Source organism: Octopus sinensis, linkage group LG5, assembly GCF_006345805.1.
Source record: "Octopus sinensis linkage group LG5, ASM634580v1, whole genome shotgun sequence".
Taxonomy (NCBI): Eukaryota; Metazoa; Mollusca; class Cephalopoda; order Octopoda; family Octopodidae; genus Octopus; species Octopus sinensis.
Genome location: NC_043001.1, coordinates 83,275,099 through 83,297,598, shown reverse-complemented (window position 1 = coordinate 83,297,598; position 22,500 = coordinate 83,275,099). Strand labels below are relative to the sequence as shown.

Here is a 22,500-nt window from a genome sequence, read left to right as displayed (position 1 = left end):
AATATATATATATATAAACGCACACATATGACAATGTTAGCATATTTTTACATATATTACATACCTGTGTGATTAGTGTATGTGTGTGTGTATATATATATATATGCATATGTTCATATAAATACATATATATAGAGAGAGATATGCATATATGTATATATACATTTATGTAGATATGCATATATATGTGTGTGTGAGTATATATATATGCATACATATAAGCATTTATATACATATTCCTAATCGATCTAAAGCGCGGTGTATATATATATATATATATATATATATATATATATATAATATATATATATATATATATATATATATATATATCTTTAATGATTAATTACCCGTGAGAAGTACACAGCATTATCACTATATTAGCAGCCCACATTTCACAGGCCACTTTTCATACAGAACAGAAAATGCTTATAACACATTTCTTTTCACTGATTATTTATAGACTTAGAGATCTCAAAAAAATGTTCAAATATTAAAGATTTCTCATCAAAGAGTGAGAAGTAATTGAAGAATTCTTCGCAAATGTACCGGAAACACGAGTCTGGACTGGCAAGAATATGAGATTGTAAAATCGTATCAAAATTTCATTTGAAGCTAAAATTTTTCACTCCGTTCCTATGTAAAATTTCTACATTTTGGTTTGGAAGTTCTGAGTAGAAGTCAAGCTTAGTGAACTCTACAAAATGTACAAGAATTTGTTTTTATTTCATATATATACATTTTATATATATATATATATATATATATATATATATATATATATATATAAACGGCAGTTTGTCTGTGTGTGTGTGTGTGTGTGTCAGGTTGTACCCTCACCCTGACCACGGCTTTCAACCGATTCTGATGAAACTTGACACACTCATAGCCCAATGTCATAATTCAAAACTAACGCAGCGAAAATTTTGAAAAGTTTCCCCAGTTCTGAAAAAAATCGATAAATTCGACATGTGGTCGAGAATCAGAAACACAAACCACAGACTGTCTAGGGGACGCAACTCGACCCTTTTAACTCTCAAAAAAAATTTACCATCATTTTTTTCCCATTTTTTGGCTATAACTCTCTAAAAATGCTTTATAGTTTTTTCCCTTACAAACCCGAGCAACGCCGGGCGATACTGCTAGTATATATATATATATATATGTGTGTGTGTGTGTGTGTGTGTGTGTGTGGTGTGTGTGTGTGTGTGGTAGTTTCGGCCTGCTAGTTTTCGTCAGACAATTCGAAGGCCAGCAAGCCGAAACTTCGAAGTTGCTGTCACCCACTTTTCGTAAAAAGAATGATAGATATGTACACCATCCTTCATTTACTAGTTTCAGTCGCTGGGCCGAAGCCATGCTGGAGCATCAACTTGAAGGGTTTTGTCGAACAAATCGAATCCAGCATTTATTTTAAAGTCTGGCACATATTGTCATCGTTTCTCTAATTTGAAGCGCTAAGTTAAGTTAATTTTTTGGCTCAAAAAGCAAAAAGCAAGGCCATGTAGGAGGACATGGAGTTATGTACAGGGTGGTGTTCATGCAAAGAGTTCAGGCCATATGTGGTCAAGGGAGACTTAGAACCGAGCGGTCGTCGGCATCTTCACTATCTCGGTACACCAACGCCGGTTGTGGCAAATAGCGGGGGACAAACACACACACACATATACTTCACAAGCTTCCATACATTTTCCGTCTACCAAATTCGCTCATTGGAATTGCTTAGCCTGGCCCTATAGCAAAAGACAGTTGCCCAACATGCTCTGCAGTGGGACTGAACCCAAAACCATGCAGTTGAAGACGTTCCCAGATTCCATCCCCAGCCAGTACCAAAGATTATTCAGCTATAATATAAAGCGGTCTATCACTGTAGTGGGTAGCTTAATTTCCCGATTTTGCCTTTGGATGGCTCGTTATTCATTAACGATATATATATTGTATGCTATGCAACCGGAATTAGAATGACTTAGTAGTTATGATAATAGAGAGCTTATATGTGCAAGAAATATTTAGAATGTAAGTACATTATTTCTATGCTTTTAATGTGCGAAGTGTGTGCATAAATAACTTGTAAGTTGGTGGTGCAACAAATACATTATTAAAGTAAGTACTCAATGTTTCATGTAATGGCTTGTTTGATGGTCGTGATTATTTTTACTCTATGTTAGGTATTCGAGTACTATTTTCTCCACTTTATTTCTCCACATTTATGCTGAAGACTTGGTCACAAATGTCCGACGAACGGGAACGCGAAACACCGAGTAACAGTTTTTTGTGATGTTTTTGCAGCTTTAATAAAAAGGCATATTACACTACATTCAGTACTCGGGTACTAGTTTTTCCACCTTGTTTTGCATTTATGTGCTTACTCGTGTCTATGTGTGTGAATAACACATAAAAGATCTTAGCTTTGAGAGGAAATTTTAAGAGGTGCAAACATTTTCTAATATCATATCATCGGAGCTTTTCAGATGTTGCACGCTGCATTATAACATTGTCCATTTCAGCACATTATAATGCAGTAAACGAAACAGAAGCAGATAAAATATATTTGTTGAGAGCAAATCCAGCATAGAATCCCGCACGAAAACAAAAAGAAAAACGCAAAAGCGAAAGGACCTGAGGAGTAACAATGGAGACGTTGTTCGCAGCAATATATGCCACAAAATAACAAAGAAGCTGTATATGTGAAATAAACTACCGAGGTCACTTTGCAGCCGATAAAAATTTAAAGTCTACCGTTGACGATTTGTTATACAAGTTTACGTTGTTCCCATGATCTTTGTTGCCCACTGCAATATGCTCCTCCACGGTTACCACTGCAAGTATTTCGTTCGAACGATTGTGTGGAGAAAGCGTAGATTTGCAATGGGTATAAGAATGTTTTTGTCCCAACCTAAATGTAATTGAATTATTGGAGAATGTGAAAGAAAACGAAAAAGCTTTTAAAAAATACAAATTGAAATAAATTAAAGTGGTGTTGTTAATACAAAATGTTTTGACAGTGAATTGGTTAATGGGTGTCAAACTAGCAGAATGAACTGAATATCGGACAAAATGCGTTGCTGTATTCAATCTGGCTCTTTACAACCAGTGTTCAAACCCTGTTGAGGTCAACGTTATCCTTTTATTCTTTCGTGGGTAAATAAAGTATCACTTTAGGTGGTGTAATAGCATGACCGTTAGAGCATCGAAAGTATATGGTCGGATTCGTTACGCTCAAATCTCGCCGAGTCTTACTTCAGAGATAAACTTAATCCGTCGCTCGGTTTAACATCATTATCTGGCCCCTCAGTGCATTTAGCGAGATCCACTTTGTTAGAAGCAGTCAAGAAATCCCTCCGGTTTCGAGAATTTTCCTCTCACTTTTCTTTTTTCTTTTACAAATCTCGTAGGATCTGTAAAAATCATAGGCAAGTTCACTGTACTGTTTTTGTTGATTTTACTCAATAATACAACTTTTGATGGTTGTACCTTTGTATTATTAACACCAATCACTTTATTACATATCTCTTCGCGTGCGTACGTACACACACACACACACATATCTAAATATCGTGTTAGAGCCAGCAGTCACCTGCGATATTGATAACATGTCCCATGCTTTCGCAAATTGTTTAGGTACCACTGTAGTCATGAGTAGACAGAGGCACTAGCTCGATTCTCCCGCCCTTCTAGTCAGAAGTATATCCAGCTACGAGAGAGAGTGGGGAGGGAGAGAGAGATACTAACACTTGATTGGTGTTCATTTTCGGCTGTGCAAAGCGGAGTGGCGTGAAATGACCCAACATGCTGACCGGTCCAGGAATTGAACCTGCATTATGATCATTAACCGAACACCCTAACCACAACACCACAGACCTTCACTTTATATTCATTTTATTTTTCAGTAGAAGAGCTTCATTAAGTAACTCAAAGTGCAGTTGTTTCGTGGATTGCACTTATTACATTTTGTCAAGTGCAGCATACGAAACTTTCGACTCCAGAGTCACATATATAGCTTAATAGCAAAACAGCAAAGAATTAGGTAGTTTTGTTTCTCCAGTTTATACCATTAGACATATAATATACATAGATTATACGTATTTTAAATAAGTACACGCTCATATATATAATAATAATTATTCCAATAATAATAAATATTCCAAAATGAATTAGCCATTAGCGCTTCAATTAGTAAACCAAATTATATGCCAGAGGATCGAATCGAATAGCAATAAAGAAAAGACATTCTCCTCATTGTCACTAGATTCGAGAATTGTCCGTTATTTAATTGAGCAATTAATGAATTAATTATTTATAACCTTGTTACAAGGCCAGAATGTCGTGCAGTCATTTAAAATCAAATTCGACCTCGTTGGGATTTGAACTCCGCTAGTAATTTTTCTATCCGTCACTCTCCCGATTCTGCCAAATGCTACCCAATTAATTAATGCACACATAAATGAAAAGGATGGTTGCCAGGAGTCCTATAATTAAAATTTATTTTCTATGCGCTGGTTTATTATTTTTTGATTAGGAGAGGCTGATTAAAGCTCATAAAATTATTTTAATAGCATGCTTTATTATTTTTTTAAATTCAATTATTCAACTGCATTCTAGAGTGATACTACTAATATTAATAACGTTTACTAGGAGAGTCATTTTTTTTTAATGAGAAGAGAAGCCATGTTGGTTAAATTCTCTCTTTCTCTCTTTTCTTTTTTTCTTAGTAAAATGTTTCTTGCCTGAAAAGAAATTACAACGATTGATATGAGCTACCATCAACATGTCGAGGGCTTGGCACTTCAATTATTGGACACATTAACATCAACATCGAGAAGGACACTGGTACACGAATCGTCATATTTTGGCATGTACCACGTCTTCAAAAGGCTTATCTTCTCAAGAAAAAAATGCATGTAACCTAGAGTTCCTGAGGGACATCCTTAAGCATGTGGACTAATAGGAGAAAACAACTACATACACAAAAATGTTAAAGCTTTCCAATATGCAAGAGATAGCAGCCAAATCACCTTGACATTACATCATATCGTCTTGATCAAGAAGAGACGTGTTGGCTTATGTATTCTTATCACCATCACTACTAATGCTCCTAGCTCTACTATTATTAGCACCAACTACCGCCACGACCAATACTACTACAAACACCATCCCCATAGCGATTACTACTACTACCACTTTTACTTCTACTACAAACACCATCTCCATCACTGCTACTACTACTACTACTACTCCCATCACCACCACCACCACTTGTATGTGGTGTTAGTTGTGGTCATCAACTGGGCCTCACTACCAAGAATCCTACTAAATACCTTGTCTTCAACTTTGCTCCGTTCTGAAATTTCCTTCCTGGCTACATTTGCTTTTCTCTATAGATATCGAATCGAAAGACGATATACAAAATGCTATTCTGAACCAGTATTGATTCCGTTGCTAATGACGAATTTTCACCCTACCCACTAGCCACTTGTGATAGCAGTGGCTTGTTAATCACTTCTATCACTAGAAGCTAAATTTGTTTAAGCCTGTGGTTGCTGGTAGATGCTTGCTACTGATGGCGTCTAACAGCACAGAAATCCGGATTTAACAATTTCACCACCACTGTTGGACGCTTTTCGTCTGCTGCTGATGCACTTCAGCGGTTTTTAGCACTATACGTCTATAGGAGAAGCTTTCTCAAGACGAATATTGCAGCTTTGTGGCTTTACGTATTATATCCAGTATATGCACGTTAAATAAGATATAGAGAATGCTATGTTGAATCAAAGCTGCTTCGGTAGCTAACAACAAATGGATGAATGAATGAATGAATCTATGTATGTATGTATATATATATGTATTCATGAACGAACGAAAGTCCATTTCAGATCATTTCTTTCGCAAGACGTGTTTAGAAGAAAGGACAAAAGATGGAATACCAAATTGACAGAGTGAACACCACGTTCAGAAAAGAAAAAGAGGGAGAGATCATGCATAAGTTGGAATGAAAAGTATGTTAATTTCATGGGCACCCAAACATGGATGAGGAAATCAACAGATCGTGGTTGCTGGAGAGAACATACCGAGCCATTTGTCCAGCAGTAAACTAAACATGTCCACGGATGAGGATATGAACGAAACTGTATGATGACGGAAAAGAGGGAACTCAATAAAAGTAGTCATTTATCGATCTACCGATGATCAGGAACTCGGAGTAACAATTTAGGAAACAATCAGCTGCCAACATCTCTCTATCTATTTATCTATCTATTCCCGTACAAACCTAAACGCACATATACGTATATGTGCTAGATACATATATATCTAGCACATATATTTAGTGCTAGATACATATACATCTAGTGCTAAAACTGCAATGACTCTAGATAACAAAAAAGCGGACGAAATGGGTTTGTCCATGTCTATTTGTGGTCCTTTTCCCTAATTGTTGTACAAGCCTTTCACAAAACACACACACAAACACACACGCGGATGAAAGTTCGGAATATGTATGAGTGTGCGTGTGTTTATGTATTGTAGCTATAAAATTTTTCATATTTCTCAGCCTTTGTTTCTGTGTATGTGAGAAAATATATATAAACACAGGTGCAGACGCAGCTGTGTGGTAAGAAGCTTGCTTCTCAATCACATGATTCTCAGTTCAGTCCCACTGCGTGGTACCTTCGACAAAGTGTCTTCTACTATAGCCTCAGGCCGACCAAAGTCTTGTGAACCGATTTGGTGGACGGAAACTGAAGAAAGCCCGTTTTTATATATATATATATATATATATATATATATATATATATATATATATATGTATGGTTATGTGTATCTGTGTTTGTCTCCCGTACCATCGCTTGACAACCGATGCTAGGGTGTCTATGTTCCCATAAATTAGCGGTTCGGCAAAAGAGGCCGGTAGAATAAGTTCTAGGCTTACGAAATCCTAGGGTCGAGTTCTTTGACTGAAAAACCGTAAAGGCAGTGCTTCTGCATGGCCGCAGTCAAATGATTAAAACAATAAAACACAGATATATATATATATTCTCTATCAGTAGATGTATGAATATATTGACTGTGATTATAAAATTAATAAGCTTACATCTTTCATATATATATATATATATATATATATATATATATATATAGAGAGAGAGAGAGAGAGAGAGAGAGAGAGAGAGAGGCGTGGTGCTCAACCTTTGTTTCTCTTTTCTTTCAACCTGTGTGTGTTTGTGTGTGTATACGTGCGTTAGTTGGGAATAAAATAATTGTTGTAATAGCAAGCAGAACCTTCTTCTTCACATCTATTGTTTGGCGCTGAGAAATATTTAGAGGGCTTGAGTATAGATAGGGGTTCAATGTTGAGGTGGTTATATATATATATATATATATATATATATGCATGTGAGTGTGTGTGTGTGTGTAGGGGTTAATACAGGTAAATATACCCACCAAATATGGGGTGGGTAAAACAGACAAAGAAAAGTACCGAGAAAAGAGATGATGAAAGTAAAAGGTAGGTTTGAAGGGAGGGGCACACAGAGAGAAAGGGGGACGGAAGGGAGATAAAGGGGAGAAGGTGAAAAGGTATTTTACACTATCCCCACCTCCTGCTTTCACGAAATCTGTGGCCAACCTGGCGTGTGTTAAAAAATCATTTATACTTATTATGTTTGGTTTTATACAGGTGTCAAACAACCCAGAAGGGCAGGTAGATATTACCTGTAAAACGAGAGAGAGAGAGAGGGAGTGAAAGAGGGAGAGGGGTTGGAGAGTGGGGGAGGGAGAGTGCGAGAGAAAGAGCGGGAGGGTTAGCAATGAAAGAACGGTTTTGATTTCTTTCTTATTCAGAGTTGAGAAGACGAAACAAAAGCATTCGAGAAGGGTTGAGAGAAACTGGTGTGTATGTGAGATAGATAGATAGATAAATAGATAGATAGAGAGAGAGAGAGAGAGAGAGAGAGAGAGAGAGAGAGAGAGAGAGAGAGAGGAGAGAGAGAGAGAGAGAGAGAGAGAGAGAGGAGAGAGAGAGAGAGATAGAGAGAGAGAGAGAGAGATAGAGAGAGAGAGAGAGAGCTGCAACAGCAGTTGCTGTTGTTGTTGTTATTATTATTGCTCGTTAACATTGGGAAAGTACGACCTTATTATATGAAGGGGATATGTCGCATGTCTGGGTCTGGATTTACCGCCATGCAGTGAAACAGGTCTTGTCAGAAAAATAATAAAATTTATAAAACAAAGAAAAAATAATAATAAATAAATATAAGAAAATAACGAAAAACGAAATTCTTCCCGAGGGAAGTACGCAAAATTTGCAACAACAATAAACAAATAAAGAAAGAATGCAATTTGCATTAGAATAAAAATACAAACAACGTGAATATACAAATGGATGAAATAACAATAAAAAATGTTAAAAACAAAATATAACAAGAACACAAAAAAAAATCAACCCAGAAAAACAAATAGAACAGAATCTGACTGATTTTGGGGCGCGAAATTAGTTGTTTGACTACCATAGGAAAGAATTAATTAATTTTGGGACGAATTAATTAACTTTGAGGCGTCTTTGAGGGGCCAAGTGTCGCCAACTCGAATAACTTTTCAGGTATGTTGAAGAGCAACACATTTACGTAGTGAATAAGGATAAAAGGTAGTAAATCCGATATTTTAAGTACTAGTTCGAATCTTGCTTGAGGCAATGGTAATATTTTCTTCCTTTTTTTTTCTTCTTGGCGGGTTATTGTCATTATTTTTGGTTTTATTTTGTATATGTTTGCTAATATTTGGTTTATTTGGAATATTTTCAGAACAGTCTCAAGCCTCCTGTTGTTACACACCCACATACACATACGCACACACTAATCAATAGGAACACATCTGTGTACGCGGTTATAAGAAATGATACTCGGAATTTTTCAATAAGGTAAAATATGATTTAGTGAAAGGTATGAGAGCTGCTTCACGGTTTTTCACGTTCCTCAATATCAGGCGACTAGCGTTAGGGGAAGAAGAAGAAGAAAGAAAAATATTATTTCCTACTGTAGGTACAAAGCCCCAGATTTTGAGGGAGGGGTCCAATCGATAAGATCGACCCCAGTACACAACTGATGCTTAATTTATCGACCCCGAGACGATGAAAGGCAAAGTCAACCTCTTTTCTTTACTACCCACAAGGGGCTAAACACAGAGGGGACAAACAAGGACAGACAAACGGCTTAAGTCGATCACATCGACCCCAGTGCGTAACTGGTTCTTAATTTATCGACCCCGAAAGGATGAAAGGCAAAGTCGACCTCGGCGGAATTTGAACTCAGAACGCAACGGCAGACGAAATACCGCGAAGCATTTCGCCCGGCGTGTTAACGTTTCTGCCAGCTCGCCGCCCTGAAAGCAGAAAAATAAAGTAACATCGCCAACGAGATCTGAACGCCGCGTCTGCTGCAAATTGTACAATTCGACTAACTATTACACCAAAGTAACATCAAAACTTCTGATTACCTAACTTAAAAGACCTAAATTAAATCGCTACAAACGTATTCTAATCAGCTGTCACAGGGCATCTCAGTCCACACAGTAGTCAAAGTATACATTATTATATTTTCAAACAAAACTGAGCTAATAGAAGTAACACAGAGTGGCCAGAGGCATGAACAACAGAGACATATACAGATATATCAAATACAGAACAACGTAAACAGATGATTCATTAAAATCATCTCTACGTCTAGATATTGTATCATAATAACCAAATAACTCATGCTCTACAAATAGAGACAATTTCTTTTTTCTATTTACTATAGACACAGTGGTGTGGTAATAACTCCCAATCATCGGGACCCCGGGATAGTGGAATGACTTCTAGATATACAGAGTGGTTACGAATACTCAATAAGCAGTCTTGGACGCGAAATTTTTTCCCCACGAGAGTTCCGGAACCCAGTTATGAACTCATTTGCATACAGCCAATCACATCTCAGCTATCAAACTAATTTATGAGCGCATAACAAGTGATGGGCGATAACATAAGGGCACTTGGGTAAGGAATGACCATTCTTCTTTTCTCTTTTAAGAATGTTTATATTTCTTGTTCTTCTTTCAACCATGGCTGCCTCTGCGTATTATTTTTTGTTGTTGTATACTTAGTAAAGCAATAAGGGTTGCTAGAACATCACCATCTACCCACATTTTTCCCATCCATATCTGTAACCATATGGGGCCCTAACAAAATCCGATAATATGTACAGATCTAATTACTTGTCTCCTAAAATCAGTACGAAATAATATTGAGCGTACCTTTTTCCTTGAACAACATCGGTGTTGTGGAGCGGGGCAACTTGTTTGCAGGGGCAATTGGTGGTTTTCCATATAGAACCTTGCCTAATCCTGCGTTTTGGAGTGGAAATTTCCAAGTGTTGATAATCGGACCATCTATAACAAAGAACAAAAGTCATTGGAATGTTTACTAAAACGTTATAACACAAATACAAGCAAACTTATATTTAGAGAGAGAAGGAGAGAGAGAGAGAGAGAGAGAGAGAGAGAGCAAGCACTCATTGGCTTGTGTGTGTGTGTGTGTCGTTTCCTTAGGCCTGTCTTATTTGGTGCGGTCTTAACATCATCTAAAGAAATATAGCTGGTGTTTTATTTACGTGTCAGTACTCAGTACAGTGTGTGTGTATGTGTGTCAGAGAGAGCAATGAGAGAGAGAGAGAGAGAGAGTGTGTGTGTGTGTGTGTGTGTAAACAGGAGATTGGAACTTTTTTACATGTGTTTCATTTGCTACGCAAAACATCTATTACAAATTCCTCGGGTAGAGAATGATATATTTTTCAGTATTTTCAACTCATACATAACTCACACAAATATATAACATCAACATACGGATTTGGAATACTGAAATAAGCAGATATGCTTCAAAAGGACACAGCCGGAATCTTAACCCTGACTGCGTAACGTATGTATGAGAGGTAATAACTTATTGTAACAGAGTATCCAATCTCCCCAGTAGCACTAGTCTACATCTTAGTTATTCGTTTTCCATACGGATATAATTTCTTCGAACCATATGGTCATTGTTATCAATATTACTCTACTTGGCATTCGTTATTTGCAGGTGTAGAGGCCATTCTCGTGTGGAGAGCATTTTGCTGCTTCCATTCACTTCTCGTTGTAGTGTCTTCTCCTCGGAGACTAAACTCGCGCCAGATGGACTTCTAAATCGATCGTGTCTCCTCGCCTTTTATAATTCCTCCTCCGCACATATTTTTTCCTGCAGTTGTAGACTTACACCCAGAGAAAACGTTCATAACATCCAATATCACTGACCTCGTATGAAAAACAAAATCCATGAGTACAATTTCTTCTACCGATCAAAATAATACCAACAAAACGACGACACCAAAACTTCTTTGTGTGATCGATATCTGAATACCAGTTATAACCTGGTATCGCTCTAGTCAACACCACCCCCAAGGATACCCCACAATTTATGGCTGTGCTAAATGATAAAAACTGAGTACCAGTTATATCCTTGAATCGCTGCAGTCAAACACAGGGGTATTTGTCCACATCTTTGTTGTTAACACAACGTTTCGGCTGATATACCCTCCAGCCTTCTTCAGGTGTCTTGGGGGAAATTTTGAACTTGGGTTCTCATTCCTAAGGAATATTATGAGAACCCAGGTTCGAAATTTCCCCCAAGACACCTGATGAAGGCTGGAAGGTATATCAGCCGAAACGTTGTGTTAACAATAAACAAGATGAGGGTAAATATCCGTCGAATGTAAATAATGTACATAATTCCTCATCTCTTAAATATAGAACTGCACATCCAAGGGGTAAATCACAATTACCGACCTTATTAAATCATTAATCGGAGCTGGCACACTTGTTAGCGCACCGGACTCTACAGATTCTTTACGTTCTGAGTTCAAATCCCACCCAGGTCAACCTGGTCGTTTGTCCTTTCGAGGTCAATAAAATAGTACTCGAGTACTGGGATCGATATAATCAAGTTAACCACCCCTCCTAAAAATTGCTAGTTTTGTGCCAAAATTTCAAATATCTGGGGTTTTTTTGAACAATTGAAATGTTACCAACAATGTCCATTCGTTGTAATAGCCTGCTCCAGGTTAACTCTATGCAGATCTATTATGAAAGGAATTCCAGCTGTGACCATCCCACCGTGGTATGCGTATCTACGACTATATTATTTAATATATCCTTCCCTTTTTAGGACAGTACCTTGGGATTATTTACAGGGGACTTAGCTGTTATTTACAGGAAGTCGAGTTACCGAAGTAGATTTTCATCTCATGCATTCGTTCTGAGATTATATGGTGCTCTATAATCCAAGACAATAGGCCTCACGCACAATGACCGTTTAGTATGTAGATTAAAGCGAGCTTAATTCGACAGCATTTCAGACGAAAGAATTCGCCATTAATGCGAGAGGAAATTCATACGCTGTGAATAGTACACACAGAATACGTATAGTAACTTATAAGACACCGGGCAGATACTAATCACCATTATACTCTTCCACCTAAATGTAGCTGGAGTAAGGCACTGAGGGTGCCTGTACGCGATCATTCGAACTACTAGAAAGATCAGCTAAATATTCCTCATATTAGTTATCGCTTTTATATTCAGATTACTCTGTCAAATGTAACGGTGATTTTATCTTGTATCTTTTATTATTTATCTATTTCAGTCATTAAACTGCGGCCATACTGGGGTCACGCCTTCAAGAATTTTAGTCGAAAAAATCGACTCCACTATTTTTCTCGGTCTCTTTTGCCAAACCACTAGTTTACGGGGATGTAAACACACCAACAACGGTTGTCGAGTGGTGGTGAGGGACAAACAGAGACATAAAGATGAACATAGTTATATACATATACGAGAAGCTTCTTTCAGTTTCCGTCAACAAATCCACTTACAAGGCTTTAGTCGGCCCGAGGCTATAGAACAAAACACTTCGCCCAAGGTGGAACACAGCTTCTTATCACACAACTCTCATATTTTCGAGATTTCGATGATACAATTGTTTATTTTCAGAATGACATCGTCGGGCAGGTGTAAGAGGCCGGAGCTAGCTTATTTGAATATAAAACAGGTAGAATATTTGGACTAGGTATAAAAGTTAGGCAAATATACCTTTACGAGACATGCCGACTTACAGGGCCGGCTTACATAGACTATAAATTCCCTACCTGGATGGGAAGCCGGTCTGTCGCAGGGTTACTCGGTTTTGCCAGCTGAATGGACTGGAGTAACGTGAAATGAAGTACATTATTTACATTTATCCTCATCTTCGTTGTTAACACAACGTTTCGGTTGATATACCCTCCAGCCTTCATCAGGTGTCTTGGGGAAATTTCGAACCTGGGTTCTCATTCCTAAGGTATTTTTCGATATCATCATTATTATTATTATTATATTATTATTATTATTCAGGTCACTGCCTGGAATCGAACTCGGAATCTTGGGGTTTGTAGCTCTACGCCATCTGCAGATTCCAGGCAGTGACCTGAATAATAATAACATCGAAAAATACCTTAGGAATGAGAACCCAGGTTCGAAATTTCCCCCAGACACCTAATGAAGACTGGGGGGGGGGGTAAATCTGCCGAAACCTTGTGTTAACAGCAAAGATGAGGACAAATATCCGTCAAATGTAAATAATGTACATAATTCCTCATCTCTTAAATATAGAACTGTGAAATTAAGTGTTTTGCTCAAGAACACAATGCACTGCTCGGTTCAGGAATCGAAATCACAATCTTACGATCACAAGTCCAACATCCTAACCACTAAGCGACACGCCTCTACATTTTGACCTGATATTACCGGTTGAAATGCTAAACGGTTAGTGGCGTCTTAAAATAAGGCCAGATTGGACAGTATAGTCGTAGGTGCGCTATCCCTGACACAGGAGTACATAGTTTTACTATATTATGGCTGTTATTTCTAGAAGGTTTGTGTGGTCCTGAGCGGGTTCTATATCAGTGCTCCACAATCGTTATGCCGTGGCACACTGGTGTGCCACTAGACGATGCTAGGTGTACCGCAGTGTACCCTCGATATAATTTTTTCCCTATGCTTTTAGTTACATTTTTTGTTCAGGTGTGCCGCCGAATTTTGAAAAGAATATAAGTGTACTGTAAGTGAAAAAAGATCTTCGGGGCACTTCTATATATAAGAAAAAGATAGGGTTGTCATGGTCGGAATGCTTTCGGATACAAGTCTGCTAGAACAAGGCTGACATGGAATAAGTAACTATATCAGTAATAAATTCTGAACAGAAGTGGGTGTGTGGTAAGTAGCTTACTTAACAACCACATACTTTCCGGTTCAGTCCCACTGCGTGGCACCTTGGGCAAGTATCTTCTACTATAGCCTCGAGCCTACCAAAGCCTTGCGCGTGGATTTGGTAGACGGAAACTAAAAGAAGCCCGTCGTATATATATATATATATATATTATATATATATATATATTATATATATATACATATGTATGTATATGTGTGTGTGTGTGTGTGTGTCTGTGTTTGTCCCCCGAACATCGCTTGACAACCGATGCTGGTGTGTTTGCGTCCCCGTATCTTAGCGGTTCGGCAAAAGAGATGGATAGAAATAAGTACTAGGCTTACAAAGAATAAGTACTAGGCTTACAAAGAATAAGTCCTGGGCTAGATTTGCTCGACTAAAGGCGGTGCTCCAGCATGGCCGCAGTCAAATGACTGAAGGAAGTAAAAGAGTAAAAAGAGTATATATACGTATTTATAGCATGTTCTGATGCTGCTAAAAATAGGTTTTGGAATGAAAAAGTCGGGATGGTCACGGCAAGAACGCCTCTGTTCGTTGGCTCTTTCCATCAGTGCTGACTTGAAGAAGAGAGTTATCATATATACTGACTGGTCTTTTAGAGACTGTGACCAGATGAACTTATAGACTTCAATCAAGAATGACGAGTTACGTGGTAAGTGACGTAAAAGTTGACTGCTACATTACTTCAGAACTCATCTATACAATCACACACACATCTATACAATCACACACGTGCTTGTGGATGTATGCATATATCTATAATTATGTATATATGTATGTGTGTATATGTATGTCTATATATATATATATATATATACACACACACACACACACATATATATATATATATATACACACACGCACTTATATGCAAGCATATATGTGTATAAATATGTACATATATGAATGGATATTTGCATGTGCATATGTGTGTGTGTAGATATGTATGTATACATGTCGGTATTGAATATGTGTATTTATATATTTGTGTACGTTTCTGTAAAATGTACTGAATATACTTATGTGCATATATATATATTATATATATATATATTTACATGCACACATATGTTTATAAACATACATACATGTATATATATATATATATATATAATATATACATATATATATACACGTGTGTGTATGTATGTTTATATACTTACGTGTGTGTATATACATATATGTATATATGTGTGTGGGCGTGTGTGTATTAAATATATGTATGTATATGTATACATAGGTGTATATTTCGTGTTTATATGAAGGAACGATGAACTATTTAATGTAATTTGCTTCAGCTTAAATTCATCCTGAATCTTAGTAGAAGCATTGACTTTAAATACTATAATACCGGAAGTAAGTTAACTCCATAGAAAAACAAACATACACATAAATATAAAATATAAAAAAAAAAACTGCAAAAACCAACCAACAAACAAACATAGGAATACTTTTACATTTTCAAGACAACACGGTCGTGACAATGAAGGCAAGGTGTTTGTTAAGTAACGATGGTAGAACTCGGGACAAAAGCATAGCCGTCAGAGATGGGAATATCGAATATAGTTTAGAGCTAATCAAAGATTAAGAGACGTATGGGGAATTCTAAAGAAACCAACTTTATTTCCGATCGGAAATAAGAGACAAAAATTTGGTGTCACTCGATTTCAACGGAATTCGAAAGTATTTAGATAAATACAATCTCCTTTCTGCGAATCTGTTCTGTGTATTCTGCTTGTCGGTCTGTCTGTCTGTCGGTCAGTTTCTCGGTTTGTTAAACGGTCTAAGTCAATGTTTCCTTGCCTCTTCTCTCTATCATCGCTTTTATTTTTATATTTGTATGTTATACATACTACATGCTACACAATGTACCTCTATATATGTATGTATGTATGTATGTGTATATATATATATAATATATATTATATATATATATATATATATATGATATATATATATATATATGTATATATATATATATGTCTGTCTGTCTGTCTATAAATACAAATAGGTGTGTGCTTATACGCGTGCATCTATGAGTATTTCTAAGATACAAAGGGCCTTTGAGACTAAGCCCTTGTGTATGCGTGTGCGTGCGCACGCATAAACATACACACGCACATGCTAAGAAGAATGATATGAGACGAGATGAAATTGTGCGACTGTAAAATTTACACATAGATGCAGGCAACACTTCGAAGTTAAATCGCAGCTGTTGATGTTTCAGTTTGAACTCCTGTCAAATGATTTACTACTTGTAGAGAAAACGTATGATGGAAAGATAGTCGAAGAGGGTTCTTGTTCTCTGAGGAAACACTGGAATGATTGATGATTAATGTACTTCTTGTAAGTCCATGATGTGGGGATGATGGCGATAATGGTGATAGAAATATCATTAGCAAATCTAGGCGCAGGAGTGGCTGTGTGGTAAGTAGCTTGCTTACTAACCACATGGTTCCGGGTTCAGTCCGACTGCGTGGCACCTTGGGCAAGTGTCTTCTACTATAGCTTCGGGCCGACCAAAGCCTTGTGAGTGGATTTGGTAGACGGAAACTGAAAGAAGCCTGTCGTGTATATATATATATATATATATATATATATATATATATATATATGCATGTATGTGTGTGTGTCTGTGTTTGTTCCCCTAGCATTGCTTGACAACCGATGCTGGTGTGTTTATGTCCCCGTCACTTAGCGGTTCGGCAAAAGAGACCGATAGAATAAGTACTGGGCTTACAAAGAATAAGTCCCGGGGGTCGATTTGCTCAACTAAATGCGGTGCTCCAGCATGGCCGCAGTCAAATGACTGAAACAAGTAAAAGAGTAAAGAGTAAATCTGATTTCAGTGATGTTGATGAAGGATGTAATATTGTGTTGATCTGCTTGGAAAGTCAAACAATCTTGTCACAGTGGTTGTTGGTGCCGACTGAATCGTTAGCACGCCGGACAAAATACTTAGCTGTATTTACACTGTATATACAAATTCACGTTGAATGCCGTGATATTGCTATTAACTGTGCTTTACGTATCTATCATTGAGCTCATATCTTGCTGAGATCGATTTTTACGTTTAGACATTTCGGGGTTGATAAAATATATATTTCTTTATTGCCCACAAGGGGTTAAACATAGAGGGGACAAACAAGGACAGACAAAGGGATTAAGTCGATTACATCGACCCTAGTGCGTAACTGGTACTTTATTTATCGACCCCGAAAGGATGAAAGGCAAAGTCGACCTCGGTGGAATTTGAACTCACAACGCAACGACAGACGAAATACGGCTACGCATTTCGCCCGGCGTGCTAACGTTTCTGCCAGGTTGCCGCCTCACGGGTTGATAAACTATAGTATCAATCAAATACGAGGGTCAAGCCATCATCTAAGCCCCTCGGCTTGTGCATAAATCAGAAGACGACATGGCAGAATCGTTAGTTCGCCGGACAAAATGCTTAGTGACATTTCGTCCGTCTTTGCATTCTGAGTACAAATTCCGCCGAGGTCGACATTGCCTTTGATCCTTCCGGGCTTGACGAAATAAGCAAAAGTGGAGCGCTGGTGGGGATCAATGTAATCAACTAGTTCTCTCAAAAAAAGCATTTCAGTCCTTGTGCCTATAGTAGAAAGGGAGGGATAATGTTAATTCAGAAATTCTACGATGACAGGCATTCAATTTGTAACCATCCCGCCGTTTTAAATCGTGTGTATCAGCTCTATATTATCTTACATTTGATTCGTGGTAATGATTTCGGGGGAAATTTAGCTGCTTTGTATTGCAGGTTGAACGACCTCACAAAACTTGCTTCGTTATTTTACTCTATCAGTGAAGGTTATACAGTTCTATATTTAAGAGATGAGGAATTATGTACATTATTTGCATTCGCCAGATATTTATCCTCATCTTGTTTGTTGTTAACACAACGTTTCGGCTGATATACCCTCCAGCCTTCTTCAGGTGTCTTGGGGACATAATAATAATAATAACATCGAAAAATGCCTTAGGAATGAGAACCTAGGTTCGAAATTTCCCCAAGACACCTGAAGAAGGCTGGAGGGTATATCAGCCGAAACGTTGTGTTAACAACAAACAAGATGAGGACAAATATCCGTCGAATGTAAATAATAGCGAAGGTTATGTTGTCGGCAATATGATATACAGTAATTCCTCGACTATCGCGGGTGTTACGTTCCAAAACCTCCCACAGAAATAATTAAAATCTAAAAAATATATAAATACCTATCGGCCGCAGAAACCCGCGATATACTGAGGAGTCCGCGATATAAATTTACATATATTAGCCAAAAAAATCCGCGATGTACTGAGTGCGTGATAGGTGAACCGCGATGTGCTGAGTGCATGATAGGTGAGCCGCGATGTACTGAATGCGCGTTAGGTGAACCGCGATATGGTGAGGAATTACTGTACATGATGCTATGGTGTTATGATTCTGGTGAAGGCTGTGTTATGATGTTGATGGACTTTATAGTGAAGTGATGGGAAAGATTGGTATTGTGGTGTTAGTATACTAGCGACAAGTATGGCGGTGTGGTTAAGAAGCTCGCTTTGCAAACGTGTGGTTTCAGGTTCAGTCCGACATGATGGAACTTGAGGTTGACTAGTGCCTGGAAAGGGCTGCTTGGCACACAAACTATGTGGCAACTCGTCGAGTGTGTGAGGGAATGTATGGCGATGGTGATTACATAGATCGATAATGCTTGATTGACTTAATGGATAATCTTATCAGATTTGCATAATAATTAATGGTTTCTAATTTTGGGAGATTCTGGGGAATATGTGTGTGTGTTGTGTGTGTGTGTGTGTGTGTGTGTGTGTTTCATTTCTTCGCCCACCACTTGACAACCCGTGTTGGTCTGTTTACGCCCCCGTGACTTACCAGTTCGGCAAAAACAGACACAAAATAAATACCATACTTTAGAATAAGTACCGGGAGCAATTTGCTCCACTAAACCCTTCAAGGTAATGCCCCAGCATGGCCGCATACACTGTCACTGCATCATAAACTACCCCCAGGTGGCTGTAAGGCTTTGTTGACCGCTATAAATAAAAATGTAGCGATGATCATATTGGATCACCCTTTGATGTGAATGATGGTCAAACGGTGATGTCGATGTGTTCAGAATGGAATTTCTTGTTTTTATTCTTAAAGCTGTCCGAGTGTATGGGGGGGGGGAGAGATGTCATTAAGAGGAGGGCAAAGTCCAGAATCATCTTTGACAGCGACGGAGAGCCACGGCGATGTTGTTAACTAACAGCAGACATAATGACTGGAGGAGAAGGGTGGGGTTTGATAGACATCCGTTCTCTGAGTAATTTATTATCGAAGATAATTGGACGGGAAAAGTATTAATGAGAATAGAAAAAGAGATAGACTGATATACTGAGATGAATTCAAAGACAAACGTCGATGGCTAGAAATAGATAAAGACAGACAAGACAGAGAGAGAGAGAGAGAGAGAGGAGAAAGAAAGACACAGACAGAAGATTTAAGCAGACTGACAAATAGATAGATAGATAGATAGATAGATATAAAGGCACACACACACATACACACCGAGTGAGATGCAGAAACTAGTTGCACAAAGAGACAGATAGAGATAGACACACAAACAGATACATAAGCAAAAAGAGCTTCATGGCTAGACAAAAAAGTAGCTGGACAGACAGACAGACAGACAGACAGACAGATAGATAGACAAACAGACAGATAGGTAGAAATAGATATATAGATAGATAGACAGACAGACAGATAGACAGATAGATAGAAATAGATAGATAGATAGATAGACAGACAGATAAAAATAGATAGAAACAGACAGACAGACAGATAGATAGATAGATAGATAGACAGCTCGCTAGCTAGGTAATCAGACAGTCACTGACACACAGATATACATGCACGTGTTTGAGTACGAGCGAATGCACATGTATGCGCGTGTGTGTGTGAGTATGTATGTATGTAAGCGTGTCTGTGCGTATGCAGCTTAACCTCATCATTTCAGCTGTCAATAGGCTTAATTTGTTCTCGCCAGTAAACGACATTAATTCAAATTCATTTGACACACGTGACTGAACACGTGTCACAAAATGGCGTAATGAGGCATTTTCAAAAGTTAACGACACCCCACACTATCTTCTGATTCATTTCTCTTCGTAGGGAACGTTCAGAAATCTGGAAAATCAATTCCAGTAGGAAGATGGAATTCAACCAATCACGGCATATTGATGGCCCCTTTGTTGGGGGTCAGAGAACTTACTAAAAGGAATCAATGTAGGGTATTATTACTTTTGCTTCATAATACAATGAAAGATTTGACTGATTGGTAGAATATCGAAGAAAATGCCTTAAATTATTTCTTTTCGCACCCTAACATTCTGAGTTCAAATGCCGCTGGGGCTCAGTTTGTCTTTCGTTACAGGGTTGTTTGAATTGACTATGACACATCACACATCCTTAGAAAAAGTGTGTGTGTGTTTGGTAGGTAGAGTTATGCATAGGTGTGTGTGTGTGTGCGTGCGTGTGTCTATGTGGTTGGCAGAGTTATGCATAGTGTGTGCATGTGTGTAACAACTTGCTGTTACACACATAATTCGGTTGACGTACAGTAGTAAAAAAAAAGTGAAAGTAAGTTGTCTAAAAATGTGGAAATTAAATTGAGATAAAAATTGGAAATAACGACAGAAACATCACAAAATGTCATGATAAGAACATAAAGAACTCCCTCGTTATTCAACGTCCACAGGCACCAACGTGTATAGTATATATTTCAGAAGCAGCAGGTGACATACAATGTTCCAATGTATAAAACCCAACAACGAACACCTCTGAGAAATAATTGCTTTCATCTTATATAAAAGATATGTATGGTTTTCGTGTTATATTAAATATATACTTCGCTTTTGTATCTGGTTTGCAAGATTCTTTATGTGAAAGTCAACACCCATTCACAAGGTTGCAAAAGCAACGAAAATTTTGGAAAGGGAAAAATATAAATAATAAATGAGTGAAAATTAAACCGGTGAGTGTGTTAGATATTAAGGCAGTATGATGCTCCCTAGACACAACATTACACACACACACACACATATATATATATTATATATATATATATATATATATATATATGCATGCGTTCTATACATTAGTTATGTCGAATTGTTTATATAGGCGCAGGCGTGGTTGTGCTGTAAGAAGCTTGCGAAAAAAACATGTTCCCTGCGAATAAAAAAAGCTTGCTTCAGAAACACATGGTTCCGTGTTCAGTCCCATTACGTGGTACCTTGGGGCAAGTGTCTTCTACTATAACCTCGGGCCGACCAAAGCCTTGAGTGGATTTGGTAGACGGAAACTGAAAGAAGCCCATCGTGTGTGTCTATGTATCGATATATATGTGTGTATGTATCCACACCACCAGCGCTTGACAACCAATGTTCGTATGTTTGCATCCCCATAACTTAGCGGTTCGGGCAAAGAAACCGATAGAATAAATACCACGCTTAAAGAAAAATTAGCACTGGAGTTGATTCATTCGAATAAAATTTCATGAAGGCGGTGCCCCAGCATGGCCGAAGTCTAATAACTGGAACAAGTAAAAATTAAAAGATGAAATTACACAATATCTCTGTCGTCAATTCCGGTTTCTATTGCAATTCACTTTCATTTTTTTAATACCGCAAACTGCATGTTAACCAATAGTTCTATCGGATCTTTTCGGTTTGAACGGCAGTTTTTTCTAGCGGTGTCATGAAATTGTCGCCCATAATTATGACCCTAGTGTCGATCTATTGCATTTCAATCTATTTTAGTGTTAGGGTTATTTAGGGTGGGTTAGGGTTAGGGGTGGGGGAATGCTATATTTTTTTCTTCAGAAATGTAAATAAACCCAATCTGTTTCTTAAACGAGGGACATTTTCATATGGCAAAGAATGTTTTCTCCTCAACAGACGTCATTGATTGGTTGAAATCGCAGAAAAACAACAACAAATATCTTACAAACTATAGAATTTTCCCAATAAAGTCAAGAGAAAAAGATGTTTTATAAACACATTCTACCAGTATACGAAGTTTGAAAGTGTTTAGTTACGTGGAAATTATTTTAAAAAACTGCCGTTCAAACCGAAAAGATCCGTTCTATCTCCTAATTATAATATAGAAT

General features: G+C 37.8%; 1 protein-coding gene across 5 annotated transcripts in view; it reads right to left on the bottom strand.

The window, feature by feature from the left end:
- Positions 1-22,500, bottom strand: part of LOC115211969 (GATA zinc finger domain-containing protein 16-like) — a 122,082-nt gene that overhangs the window by 63,235 nt on the left and 36,347 nt on the right. For 4 of the 5 annotated variants that reach the window (XM_036502780.1, XM_036502781.1, XM_036502782.1 and 1 more), the window contains exon 2: positions 10,285-10,419. The gene's annotated coding sequence lies outside the window, so the exon portion shown is untranslated. Of the gene's footprint in view, positions 1-10,284; positions 10,420-14,668; positions 14,688-22,500 lie in introns of those variants that run through there. The other variant, XM_036502778.1, reaches the window with a different exon arrangement.